Consider the following 14,317-nt stretch of genomic DNA (forward strand, 5'->3'; position numbering starts at 1 on the left):
TTTTGAAAGTCAAGGCGTCCAAGTGTGAACTCAATTAACGGCCCACAATAGGAAACAACGGTTCATAGATCACAACTCTTCATGAAAGTGTTGTTGTGTCGTTACAAATGGATGCACATGAGAATAACTTACGTATGAAGCCACAATGTAATTAAATGTTAAAAGCCATAAAGTAATGTTATTGAGTAACAATGTTGTCCACTTCATGTGGATGCCTAGTACTATTTGAAAACATAACACTTTGTACCAGGTTGGCAACGCTAACAACAGAATAACCTCAAATGTTGATTAGTTTAATTCTCCATGTTAGTGTAAATGTATTTGCACAGGCATAATTCCACTTGATTGTATTATTCCTGTAAGATTGAACATTTCCATTCACTTTCCCATAGTAAGCCATTTGAGGGACTCGACATTTGAACACCCTGTATCTCGGAAACGAAGCGGCATCGAACCCATGTTTATAGGATCATTTCTATTTATTTAGATGTCCGCAATCACCTCGTCACTTTTGTACATGCATTAATGTTATATCATGTATATATAACAAATGTTCGATATTGTGTAAAATCCATTGTTTTCGGGGTCGCTGAGATAAACGGTTACACTTTCGATGCCGTTTAAATCCAAATTCAGCCCCTGTTGTTTTTTATGTCCACAATAAAACGTATTCTCCCCGTGCAAAGAATGAAAAATCTGTTAGTACATAATGAAATAAGAGCTCTGGATAGGTTAATAAAACAAATGGATAAGTTAATATAACAAACATTTAATACGAAAATAATATATTTTTTCTATATATTTATATATAATATGTAATAAATAATACTCTATACACATTTTCACAACATATACAAACACTTCAAACAAACTCGAGGCATGGATTGTTAATACTGTCAACTAAAGGCACACTAGAAACCACAAACACAAGTATTACAGAAAAAAAGAAAAACAATAGGCTACCTTGCTTGGTTAGATTATTTTCATTCGACTGAATATTAACTATATACAATAGCTGTATAAGGAATAAAAATACTTTCAGGAGAAAAAAACATTTAGAGAAGTAACTGACACAATTTTTCTTTACATCTTCATTTAGAACAGTCAAACCAAAGAGTTTATTACAATTTCGTAAATCTTTTACGTTTCCAGAAACATTAAGAAAATTAATGAACAGTCTGTTTATGCAGGCTAGATAGATATTAGTTTTTAATGTATTTTTATGACAGAAGTGCACCAATGGAAAATGAAATACAGTTGATAAGACGTCACATAAAGGATACAATTATAATGAACCAAATTATTATATGTACAGTTACGTTCAACGAATGTGTCAACACTCACATTTCTTTCGGATCCTAATTACTATCATTTAACACATGGTCTGCAAAATCATTACTTCTAATGCATCTTGGGCGAAGTTAGCTACAACAAGTTCGGAAACAAAACATCCTAAGACTTTCTTACCAGCTTAATATATTCGTTTACGTGTGAGAGACATAACTTTTAAAAATATAACATTCGAGGCTTTTGCTTCTGCTTTCCCTCCCTTCATAGTATTTTGCTGGTTCGCGAATATAAAAAGATTAGAAACCTCTGTTGTATATCTTTATCATCAGTATACCTTCAGCAAACATAGCCCTGTATTATTTGTGTATTTAATGTTCTGGTGAGGCTATGCTTTGCATGACTCGTCGGATGACCAAAGATGGCGATTTTAAATTTCTTCAAGCACCGTAGTATATATATACATTTTCTATTATAAATTAAAGAAGTCCAACTTATCAAGCACTAGCTCGTTTAAAGAACCAGAATATATGAACCTCAATTATTTTCAATGTTACCATCCATAAAAATTACAGTGTTGCCAAAATAACAATTCCCCAAAAATCTAAGCTAAGGCAGCAACCAGAGTACTACTTTTTTAGTAACATTATTAATTTTAATAACGATATGTAAAAACTAATTTGTTTATTACCAACTATACAACTACTATTTAAAAAGTAGTTCACAGAATACGAAAACAACATGATACGTAATCAAATGCAGTTCAGTTCTTTTCTCTAGTCACTGCCTTAACATAGATTTTGGGGGAATTGTTATTCTGGCAACACTGTAATTTCTATGGATGGCAACACTGAAAATTCTTCAGGTTCATATTTTCTGTAGAATAACATTAGAATAACATTATCTATGATTGTGGTACGTGGCATTTCATTATCTCCTTTCACTTATAAAAAACAAGCAAAAAGTAGTGTTAAAATTTGTAATATTTGTTAGTATATTAGGCTCAACAGTCATTTAGATTAGAAAAAAATGACAAATACTATAACTTTTTCTCAATTTTGCACCTAACATTAATAGGCTGTTGTTACTTAATTCTCTTGTTACTTATTTCTTCCTGATGAATAATGGATTTCTTTTTATTTTAAGAGGATAGCTGTTACCCATACGTATGTAAAAATAGCAATTAAAATATCTCTATTGAGAAAGTTAGCCTTTCTTTTTAATTTGGTTAAGGCCCGAATTCGCCTTAACTATCTATTTTTTAAAAATTTATAGCTTTGTTCACAGTCAAATATCAAAGTTGAAATTTTTACTATAGTTTTCACTTATATCGGATGTTCTAAAAATGGCGCCCATGGACTACAGAGCATTATTCTACAGGTCAAAAAAAGTAAAAATGTTATATGATGGAATGCCCTCTGGGGTTTCCTTCAGCCGCTATGGGGAATCAAGATTACACTACATGGCAACATCGCATATTAACCTGGAACCATTAGCATTGCTCTATAAATCCATTAAGCAGTTACATTGATTGTTAAGGTGCTAGTGTCAACATCTATTGACTTTAACTGTCATCTGGTAAGAATCGATGTAATTATTCGATGGATTGGTAGATCTAATCTATGGTTCTTTATTGGCGCATACTGCAATTCGCGTCTCCAGACGAGGACCCCAAAGGTATACAAATATATATATATATATATATATATATATATATATATATATATATATATTGTCTGTTTGACTTTTGGAATACTGCTCTGTGGTCCGTGGGTGCCACTTTTAGAACACCTGATATAGATGTATATTCTGCATATTAAAGAAAGTTTTTCATTCCATATCCCGCCAGAGATAACACCTGATATAGATGTATATTCTGCATATTAAGTAAAGCTTTTCATTCCATATCCCGCCAGAGATAACACCTGATATAGATGTATATTCTGCATATTAAAGAAAGCTTTTCATTCCATATCCCGCCAGATATATATTTCAAATTATGCAAAAGTTGCAAAATATTAAATTTTAAAAAATACTTAAACTTGTAGAAAACACGTATCAGTATTGCTATTCTAGTGAAGTAAGTACAGTGCCATATCCAGTTATGATTTAAAAAAATCAACTTTGATATTTCACTTCTTCATTATAAATTGCAGCTCTGAAAATTGTAATTTGTTAAATTTCAATACTAAATTTAGGGAGTAATTTTCACCTATTAAGGCTTTTCATGCTAATAAATGTTAGACAAAATTAAAGTACAGAAAGTACTGAACAAAATTGTATTTGTTGCAATATTTTTTAATAATCCTAGCCTAAGATATACAAGTTTACGCTAACGTCTGCAAAGTCGATAATAAGGCACGCAATGCTCAACAAAAATGATCACCATACACAAGCGGGCTGGGATTAAACTTTATAAAAATTAGTTTTGTGCTGATAATGGGTGTAATAATAGTACACAGCAAAAAGTGAGGTGTTAACACAAAACGACTACCAGTTTAGCGTGTTACTTGTCTGTTAATTTAACACCAAGGCCATCGCCTTCCGAATGTATCATAAGTAACTAGTGACTGGCATTGAGAATTTGCACTGGATTTGATTGTTTGCTATAAGCAAAGTTTTACGCAGTATATTTGGCCTTTATGCCAAGTAACGAATAACATACTATGATTTCTATATGGATAGTAGTGCCGCAATCCTCTGTTATTCTTATGCGCTAGGACATAAGAACAACAGATGACAGAACAGCTACTCATGTAACTGTTGTCAAACAATTCAAAGATTTACAAAAATATTTTTGTGACATATAGACAACATAGTACGTCATTCGTTGCTTGGTATAAAGATCAAATATAATGCATAAAGCTTTGCTCATAGCGTCAGTAAAATCTAATTAAATTCTCAATGCCAGTTACTAGTTACTTCTGATATGCTCGGAACGCGATGCCTTGGTGTTAACACGTTAATTTAACACCTCATTTTTTTTTTTTTTTTTTTTTTTTTTTTTTTTTTTTTGCTGTGTATCTAAATACAATTTTAAAAATTAAAAATGGTCAAGTAACCCTCTGAAAAAAAAAAATCATTTCAAACGGATTGACCCATTTATGACAATCGGGGTCAAGAAACACATCCTGAACTTCAGTAGCTTTTTACTCGCCCTATACTTCCAAATATCTAAGTTACGAATGTTATTACAGAGTAGTCCAAAAGAAAGTGAGCGGTACCTTAAAACAGCAATGTCAACACTATGGTGCATATTGGCCACACAGTTCAATCGCTAATACACAAAATAAATGGAATTAGTAACATCTAATTGTAACTTATAGTAAACAGAAACTTACGAACAACAATAGAAACAATTCTCTTAATACAATGAGTAGTTGTTTGGTTTTACCTTATTGAGTACAGTGACAAACATTATTGTATACGGTGTTCTACAAGTGCCAAAACACGGAAAATAGTAAGATATATTTAACATCTTCCTTCATGTTCAAGACATAACAAGCAAGTGGGATTTTCTTTCTCGGGATAACATTTCCAATGGGGTAGAATGATACTCGTTCTCGGGTTTGGTATACAGATGATTAATATCAATAATTTTCACTTATAGCTGATTTCCATTTGTGAATTTGCAACTCGCAAATTGCACTTCAGGATGGTCGAATTCATTTTCTGAGTCTCGGCGAGAGATCAAACAAACTGAACTGTTAAACTACATATGTTTTCCTTAGGTCATATACCTACAATAAATATGATATTGTCAACGATCTTTAGTGTATGACGTTCCTCGTATCGTATATGCATCATCTAGCCGCTTTTTAGAACACAACTGATATTTTGAGTCCAAAGTAAACACAAACAAACAATATTTATAAAATAAAAACACTTCATGTCTGCATTATTCAAGAGAAGCTTTGTCTCCAGTATCAATTCTTATATATTTAAAAATATATAAAATAAATGCAAAATAATAATGTTCTCAATAAGATATATATATATATTAAAATCCATTCCACACATGTAATATAGCATACATAAAAGGAGCCGGCAGTCACTGAGGAATTGGTTAACAAACAAAAATACAAACAAAAAAAACATTTTGTCTTCTAAGTATTAAATATGAAACACAAAACTTATTCGAACCACTAAGTAAATCTAAAACATGAGGGAAAATATCCAAAACATTACCTTAACACATAGTCAACTTGATACCCTTTAACAGTGGAATAATCACCCTACTGATCTGAAGTAGTATATAGTACGTGCTGGTTTTTTTTTTTTTTTTTTTTTTTTTTCTTTTAAATCTGCGCCACATCCTTAGGTATATGAATACCAATCGTCGTAGTAATAATCAACTTTGCGTTACGATTTGTCTCGCCTTTATAGAACTACAATATAACAATTCTTCAAGGAGGAGAAAGGTAAGTGCCTATTGAGAATTATTACTTATTTTTGTAAATTCTAAAGTTTTTCTATGAAGCAAAATGTACTTTAATTTCTAAAGTGATAGATACATGTATTTACCATCTTTCCAGTAATAGAAAATAACTAAAGACGCTGCAACGTTTAAAACTGTGTGAGCCAGCTAAGCTGCCCTCAAAGTACGAATTACGGTATTCAGTGGTACAAATGGTAGCAAAGTATATATCGCCGGCGTGTTACAGTGCGCCATTGAACTATCATAGTTGGATTCTGCGAGTTGTAGGCAATATCGTGGAATTCGTTATCTGGTATTGTCGGGCAAGCTAATGATGTTCTTGGGGGAAAGTGAGTTCACTGTCTCAGTCGCTGACACAGTATATACGCTGTTGACTTCTACTCGCTTGGATAATCTCCCCAACAGACATACTTAGGAGGTGAACTTACTATCCTCTTTTCTTTGGAAGACTGTTAGCTATCGCCCTAGAAATGGCGCAAAATATGGTTAGTGATGGTAGTAAGCTTAATGTGGATCACTCCAACCAGCGATAACTGAAAGAAAGGCAAGTTCTTTGCGTATCTAGACTATCTACTCCATCATCCGATGCGTGGCGGTGGTGTAATAACTGTGTAAGTTGCCTACCGAAATAAAGTCTGTGTGTTAACCTAGGAGAGGTGCACTGGTCTTATCGCCTCAAATCGCTAATGCGAATCAGAATTGCTATTCCATGCTCTGGAAGGGTTTTGAGGTCGCATTCGGCATGGGATAAGTAACATTCAGTAGCGGCCACATCGAAAGTTTACAGAAACTCGTGAGAAATGCTGGTGCTTATGCGAAATTTTAATTTTGCATTTATACCATTCTCGGATCAACATCACTACAACAATTTACTTAATAAAACGTTATAAGTAATTTTCAATAGGCAATTACTCTCCGTCTACATAAGAACATAAGAGTACTCACACCAATCTCTAACTTTTTATTATAATTTGTTATTTTGATCTATGTTTGCAAAAACTATATCAGTCTGAAACAACGATATTAGATTTTTAAAAACCTGTTTATCATACAGTCTATATAAACTTCAAATGACTAGGTTCTTCATTGCATAATCAGTTTTATTGCTATCATTGTTATTGTACAAGAAGAGCAAATGTCAACACGAAGTAGTTTGGAATATGTACCATTCATATTAACATTTGCTTTTCTTTCACAAGAAAATATCCATTTATAGGTGTTAAAATTTGAGGAACGTCTCATTTTTGCCAAAATGTGACATTGGTTCTTTTAGACCCATACCACAGATATAAGTTTCAAAACAATACCGAAACGTTTGGGAGGTGATTCCTTAACCAACATAAGACAAAAAGTATAGACCAACCTGCGTGCTGAAATCTCTCATTTCGGAGTTTTAGGCTGCCGAAAACATGAAAATATGGACTTCAAAGGTCCACAGCTCCAATACTATGGGACCTACCGTAGTCGAGTCAAGACTTCACTTAGGAACTAATATGTGCGCTATCCAAAAATACATGCTTCAGAATCCTGCGGTACTCACGCAATAATTTTTATAGAGGGAGTTTGGCTACGGGATTATAAATTGAAGTACTCACCAACTACCTGTATAAAAATTGTTGCAGGTATTCCAGGGTTCTCAAAATGGATATTTGGATACGGCACATACTAGTTTCTACGTGGTCTAGACCGACTACAAAAGGTCCCCTAGTATTGGAGCTATGGATCTTTAAAGTTCATATTTTCATGTTTCCGGCAGCCTATAACTCCGAAATGACGGATTTCTGTACCCACGTTGGTCTATACTTTTGATTTTATCTTGGTGTCAGGAATCACCTCCCAGACGTTGTCAGTGTTGTTTCGAAACACCCTGTATATATATATATAATACACATCTTATGAAGACACATTGAAACTACTAATCAGATTCCTTCCTGTTGGTATTGTTGCTCGAAAGAAAAATCAGTGGGGAAAAACTACATACAATCTATTTCAGCATTTGTTAAAAGATGCTCAACGATTGCGACAGTAACAATTGGATACAATTTTAAAGAGCTATTACAAATTAAAGGATGTTGGTTGGTGAAACCTTGAATTCTCTGTTAAGACATTAAATAGTATTTGATGATGTTCATCTTAACGAAGGGTGCTAAATAAATCGCAACATGTGGATAAATGTTAAATTTCCACACATTACTATGGATTCACGCATATAACCAAACCAAGTTTATAAATGTGACATCTATAAATACAGTTTTCTACTTGAACTTGAAAAGTAAGTGTTAAGAGAACACAATAACTATGCTTGAAACATGCATATATATTGAGTGTATTCAAGTGCAAATGATACTAGGAAAGTTTCGCAATACGATGCAACCATCCAGAAGGGAACGGATTCTTGGTACATGCTGAGCATGTTCATACTTGCACAGAAGTTGTGCAAAGTCGAAGGGCTGAGTTATTCACAAGCAGTGATAGTCTAAAGTGCTTGTATGATATCTTAAGTCACGAAATGAGATACGAGCAGTTTTGCAGTATAAGTTTGCGCGTCGTTTAAACGTAGACCAGTGCATAGAAGAAATGATTCTTGCACTGGGTGGTCTGTCCACATCGTACGAATATATCCACGTGGTACAGAAAATTCCAAGTTGGAAATTTTATTCTGGAGAACGCTGAGAGGGCAGGAAGGTCACGAAGTCAGTTACGGAGGAAAACATTACTGCTATTAGGAAAATGCTTGACGAAGAAAGGCGAGTGACCTACCAGAACATTGAGGATACCTTAGGCCTAAATGCACCAGCAATTAGTTCTATTCTGTGTCATTAGTTCTATTTTACGTGAAGAAACTTTGTTGTCCCTGGGTGCCGTACAACCTGACTGAAGAGCACATGACGTGACATGGTGCCGCGAGATGCTGCAAATGTTTGATAAGGATAATCACGATATGTGAACAATATCATGACAGGTGATGAGACTTGGTTGTACTATTAAGATGTGACGATCAAGACTCAGAACACAGTTTGGGTCTTTGAAGCTGAGGACACTCCCGTAGCTGTCAGAAACTCTAGATCAGTAAAACAGAAAATGTATTTTTCAAATCGAGTGGAATTGTGGAGCGTATCGTTTTGAACACACAAAAATCAATCACAGCTAAGTGGCACACTGAACAATGCCTGCCTAAAGTCATCAAATCTATGACGAACCTTCGATCAAATTCAAGAATGGACACCTGGTTTCTCCATCATGATAAGGCTCTAGCTTACCGCGCGAAAGCCTGCACCGAATATCTGACCACTACAGGACTGAAACTCCTTCCAGTCAAGACTTTGCTCCTTGCAACTTTGCACTGTTTCCGTATGTGAAAACGAATCTGAGAGGGATGCGGTTTTACAGTGATGAGGATCTTCTGACGGCTTGGGACAACGAGTGTGCCTTACTCTCTACTGAAACTTGGCAGATCTCGTTTAACGATTAGTTTCGGAGGACGGAAAGGTATATTGAATGCGGTGAACATTATTTTGAAAAAATTAAATAAATAAAACTGTATTGCATAACTTTCCTAGTACTCTTTGTATACGTGCATTAGAAAACATATAAACAGAGTTATAAACAGTTAACAAGGGAAAAACGGTGACCAAATCTTCCAGGACAAAAATACTGGTCACAATTACACAGAAACAGTACCAAATTTACGTAGATGTAGATTACGACAATTACTCCGTCAATTCTTTCAACATTTTATGTTTTTAAATACAACAAAAACAAGGAAGAGTTCAATCCTCTTTAATATTTGAAAACTACTGTAAAATGAAACAAAGCGCTATGTATCTTCCTTAAATTTGTTTCACAACACTTTGAACCTTTCGGATCGCTCCTCTTATTATTATTTTGAAAACTGTAAAATATTTATCGCACACATGTACAGATATAAAGTCGAACCGACAGAGCTCTACTTAAAATGAAAAATTATCTTGAATGCTCTTTATGCAATTTTATTCCTTATGTCACAGATTACTAATTACAGAAAACAGAACTCACGTAACGCTTGTCTCGCCTCTATACTTAGGTACTGTGTTCAGATTAAAGAGTAGAGATCTTGGTATCCTTTTGTTATTTATCCGGTAATTAGAACAGAAAACTTAAATTGTCGACATGATAAACTGACTGTGGACGCTTTGAATAAAAAGTGATTACGGTACATTTTAACTGTTTGATAACTAGCAAATAATTGGGACAGTATTCTAAATGTCTAATAAATAACTGCGATAAAATTCTAAACGTACTTTTTAATTTTAATTTCTTAACATTTGGACACTCAATTAATCACGTAGCTATTCTCTCATCTAGCTATTCTTTCATGATTTCTCTAACTTTCGGAATTAGTAATGTCTGCAACATGACCAATTGGTATTATGTTGACTTTCCAAGTAATTTCTTTTCTGTCACTCACACCTGGTTTTATATTTTAAAGTAGCTATCAGGCTTTATTATATTATTTAGTTTAGCCCTACCGCAGTTTCACTTTACTTTTTTTATTATTATTATTATTTTATCAAGGAGTTTCTTTCTTATGACAAGTTCTGTACACATTGTAAACAAAATAATTTATATTAGTCATGTTCTTTCTTGACGACAAAATAAATAACATGTGTACTTTTTTTTTTCTAAAGACTTCCCGCTATATTTCGAACCAGATGATAGAGCATAAGTTAGTTTGTAAAACACACTTTAAAACACAGAAAATTTGCGCGCTTGGTAGAGTTTTACTTGCAAAAGAAGACTGTAAGATTGTTAAAACCTATTTGCTAACCACTATATGTTACTTATCAGAATTAAATATACTGTCACTTATATGCATACGTGCCTGTTCTTCTCTTACAATTTGGATTACAATTACCTGTATATACATTTTATTTGTGAGATCATTTACTTCTTATACTTTTACATTTGCTGGTAAAATCTGTTGGTAGACCATATTTGAAAAAGGAGAAAGTACTCCGTTATAGACTTAGTTTTGATAATACATCTCCATTAAAATATTCAGTTTTCATACTATCTATAGAATACATATTGTGAATTTATTTAAATCAAAATATTCGTTCAATTCAATTTCTTGGTCCAGAATTCAACATTAATAGAATACAAAAGCGGCTCAAAAACTTACTAGTTATTGCAATTTCAGAAAGTATCGAGCTGGTAGGAAAACAATGCAGCTTTCTTAGTTTTTACTAAACCGTTATTTCACAATCAGGACTTTTGTAAAATTTAAAAACGATATATATATATATATATATATATATATATATATATATATATATATAGGATATGGCACACTATTTCTAATTACGATTATTATATCGAGTGTAGCTTTAACTTTTGTTGTTGCATATTGCTAAAATAAAAATGGTAAAACAAAAGGTTAACCAACCCCGAACTGCACAGTAAATAACCAACATAGTTCGGAATGAATGAAGTTTTCACGAAAGCGCTCCATAAATTTCGCTGAGATGATTTTCCCAGTTCATAACAATATTTTGAAAGAGTTAGTCGAGACAAACCCAAGCATTTCCTGAAAACTTGGCGAGAGTTGGACGTAAGTTGTCCAACCGTTAATGACAATTCAGATCTGCTAGAAAAATTAAAGCTTGACAAAGGGACACCTCTTGAATTGTAAAAGGAAAGAGAAAAACGTTTTCTGTTTCTTCGTGGAAAAAAAAATCCTCAATCATTACCACATATGATGGGAAGTGTAGAGTGGCCGCAACAAGGTGACCCTTAGTAGTGGTAATCGGAACTGTCCGAACAGTCGTATCCTCTTACTAGTGACAATGTAACTTAATGTGTGTCCAACGACTTTGCTATAGTTTTGGTCCCCATTACACTGTGATTAATGACTTTCACATGTGGGTTCTTTGTTTCTTTCTTTCTTTCTATATAGAGAACGAGGAAATAAACAAACATTGACCAACTTGCCTGCATATATGGGTCGTTCCTTCTCAACGAAGAAGAAATATTCTGTTGAAAGCAGGTTGCAAATGTCAAATAACAAAGCAACACCAAGCACTCGGAGTTTCCAAACTACTTTTTTCTTCCCCAAAACATTTAAGACATTCCATTCCTTACTCATGTGACAAAGAAGATCAGCTTTTACTCACCCCCTATTCTCGCCGAGAGCTGTTGTACAGTACGATTTTTGTTGGCAACACCGAATTTCGGAGAAAGTATCTGTTTCACTATCATGTAGTGGGAGAAGCAGGCTAATAGGTTAATTTTCTATAACACCCACTAAGGCTTTTAAGCTCTTTCCTAAAGAATATATCCTCTGCGGGTGGCAAAGATGAACTTTTCCAAGTGCCAATTTACCAAGGGTAGGTTATGGTAACTGATTGCTTGTTTATAGAGAGAACTAGTATTACAGCTTCTTAAATTCTGGTGAATTCATCACAGCAAAAAAGGTCAGGAAATAGGCCAAATGCACAAAGAGCTACAACGATTGCAACACAAATTGGACGATCGCAAAGGATTAACTCGTCTCCATGACAAAGCGTGCCAAACGTTCATCTAGTCCCTAGAATTCCACGCTTTTTAGCTACATTTGCTTCTCGTCGGCAAAAGTGTACCGTATACAAAATATAACTTTTTTTCTTTATTACAGTGGAACCTGGATAATTCGAACTTCTGTAATTCGAAAACTTCTTTATTTCGAATTTCTCTCTTGGTCCCTAGAATTTTATATACAAACAAAGCTAAAAAAAATCATGGTTAATTCGAATTATAATCTGGATAATTCGAAGTTTTTGCCGTGTAAATTTAAAAGGAGATCAAGTCATCGGGTCGGATTTTCCAAGAAACGGATCAAGATACGTACTGTAGCAGACTTTCCGCCCCGCCCGTAGACTACTCAGCTTGAAGGTCATTGCACCCACCCCTCCACTCTTCTCCCAGCACGTACACCAATGAAATAAGTGATGAACTATTCCGTTCCTTGAATTTGTTAGATTCATTTGTAATGACCAAGAGACTAAATTCTAGGAAACAAGCAAAAGATCTCAGCATTTTTTGAAAAATGTTGATTTTTTTGAGTCTCATGACAGTTATTTGTCTATTAATACAGTAATATTCTTTATCTGTTTTTATGATTTTTCAGTGTTCATGCATAATACAGTGCTAGTGTGTGTACGTACGTATTACAGTACAGTATTTTACTTCATATTGTATTAACCTATGTTTTTTCTAGTTTTACAATGAGTGTATGGTACTTAAAACACTTATTATTAGCTCCAATAATGGTCCTTATGTTAAAACCTGAAGTTTGATTGTTTATTTCAACCATTTACAAAAAACTTTTTTAATTCGAATTTTTGTATAATTCGAATTTTTCTACTAGTCCCTTAGGGTTCGAATTATCCAGGTTCCACTGTATTATTAATAATAATTTATGATAAGCGAAGATACTTCCTTCTAAAGACACAGGTCGAAAATGCTACATTATTTTCCTACCGACTTGACAATATATTTGTCTGTTGAAGATATTAGATAGCTTTTAATTACACACAGTAACTGTTGTTCATGATAGTTTAAAGATTCTAACGTTATCTCTCTCCTGACTCTCTTGTCATACTGCAATCTATACACCAAGAAAATTCTTCTCATGCAGGTTCCAACGGAATCAATGCAATTGGTAAGATCTGCAAAAGAAAGAAAAATGATTTAGTAGCTGAAAATCGACAGCGCAGCATTTACAAAGGTGGGTGACTCTATTACCGAACTGGGACGGCATGCTTTGAGGGAACATCCTGTCCAACTTAACTATTGGGAAACTCCTCAGGTGCGATAGACATTTGACACATTACTATTATTCTTTATAGTGCAATAGCTCAACACGCTGGTACAATTTATCTTCCCTGGTAATTACTCCTTTCGGTCGTGCAGAGTGCTCTCGGCACACTTCGCGAAGGGTTGTGTCAACAATTTGAAAGGGTTGCTGAAATCTAGCAAGACTGTCAAATTGAAAGTAGTAATAATTACTGCGACAGTGTTAGCTCTGTTCAGGAATTGGAAACATCTAAATCTGTATCAAACAAAAGTTTTACAATTAGCAATGAATACTATTATGCGTGTTGCATATTTATGACATAATCTGAAGTTCATGTTCGAGTGTGAAATAAGTAAACGTGTATGTAGCTATTTGTTAGTAATTAGTTCAAATGAACAAATGTCATTAAAGTCTTGTGAGGTTACCATAATTCAATTTGCTGAATTTCTTCAACCCTATTTCCCACAGTTGGTGCAGCCTTTCCCGAAGTGTGCAGAGATCACTCAGCACGGCGGAATGGAGTAATAACCAGGGAAGATAATCTTGACTATTGTGTTAACCTATTGCTCCGTAAAGGATTGTCGCAATTTATTTAATGTCTGTCACACCTGAGGGATCAGTTTCTCAGTAGTTAAAAGTGGACAGAGTGGCCCATCAAAGTATTCCCCCTCTAGGTCGATGATAACTCGAGTCATAATCGCGGAGCAGGCAATTGTACTCAAGCAAAGACTGGGATTGTAAAAGCTCAAAATTCAATAATTACAGATAGAATCCTTTGG

The 14,317-nt window shown here is 34.2% G+C and overlaps 1 protein-coding gene across 2 annotated transcripts in view; it reads right to left on the reverse strand.

Annotated features, from left to right (window-relative positions):
- Positions 1–749: 749 nt before the first annotated feature.
- LOC145690725 (uncharacterized) overlaps positions 750–14,317 on the reverse strand; it is a 123,019-nt gene continuing 109,451 nt past the window's right edge. For both annotated transcript variants that reach the window (XM_081765901.1, XM_081765902.1), the window contains one exon: positions 750–13,410. The gene's annotated coding sequence lies outside the window, so the exon portion shown is untranslated. The remainder of the gene's footprint in view (positions 13,411–14,317) is intronic.

This window comes from Thermobia domestica, chromosome 7, assembly GCF_964235325.1.
Source record: "Thermobia domestica chromosome 7, izTheDome1.hap1.1, whole genome shotgun sequence".
Classification (NCBI taxonomy): Eukaryota; Metazoa; Arthropoda; class Insecta; order Zygentoma; family Lepismatidae; genus Thermobia; species Thermobia domestica.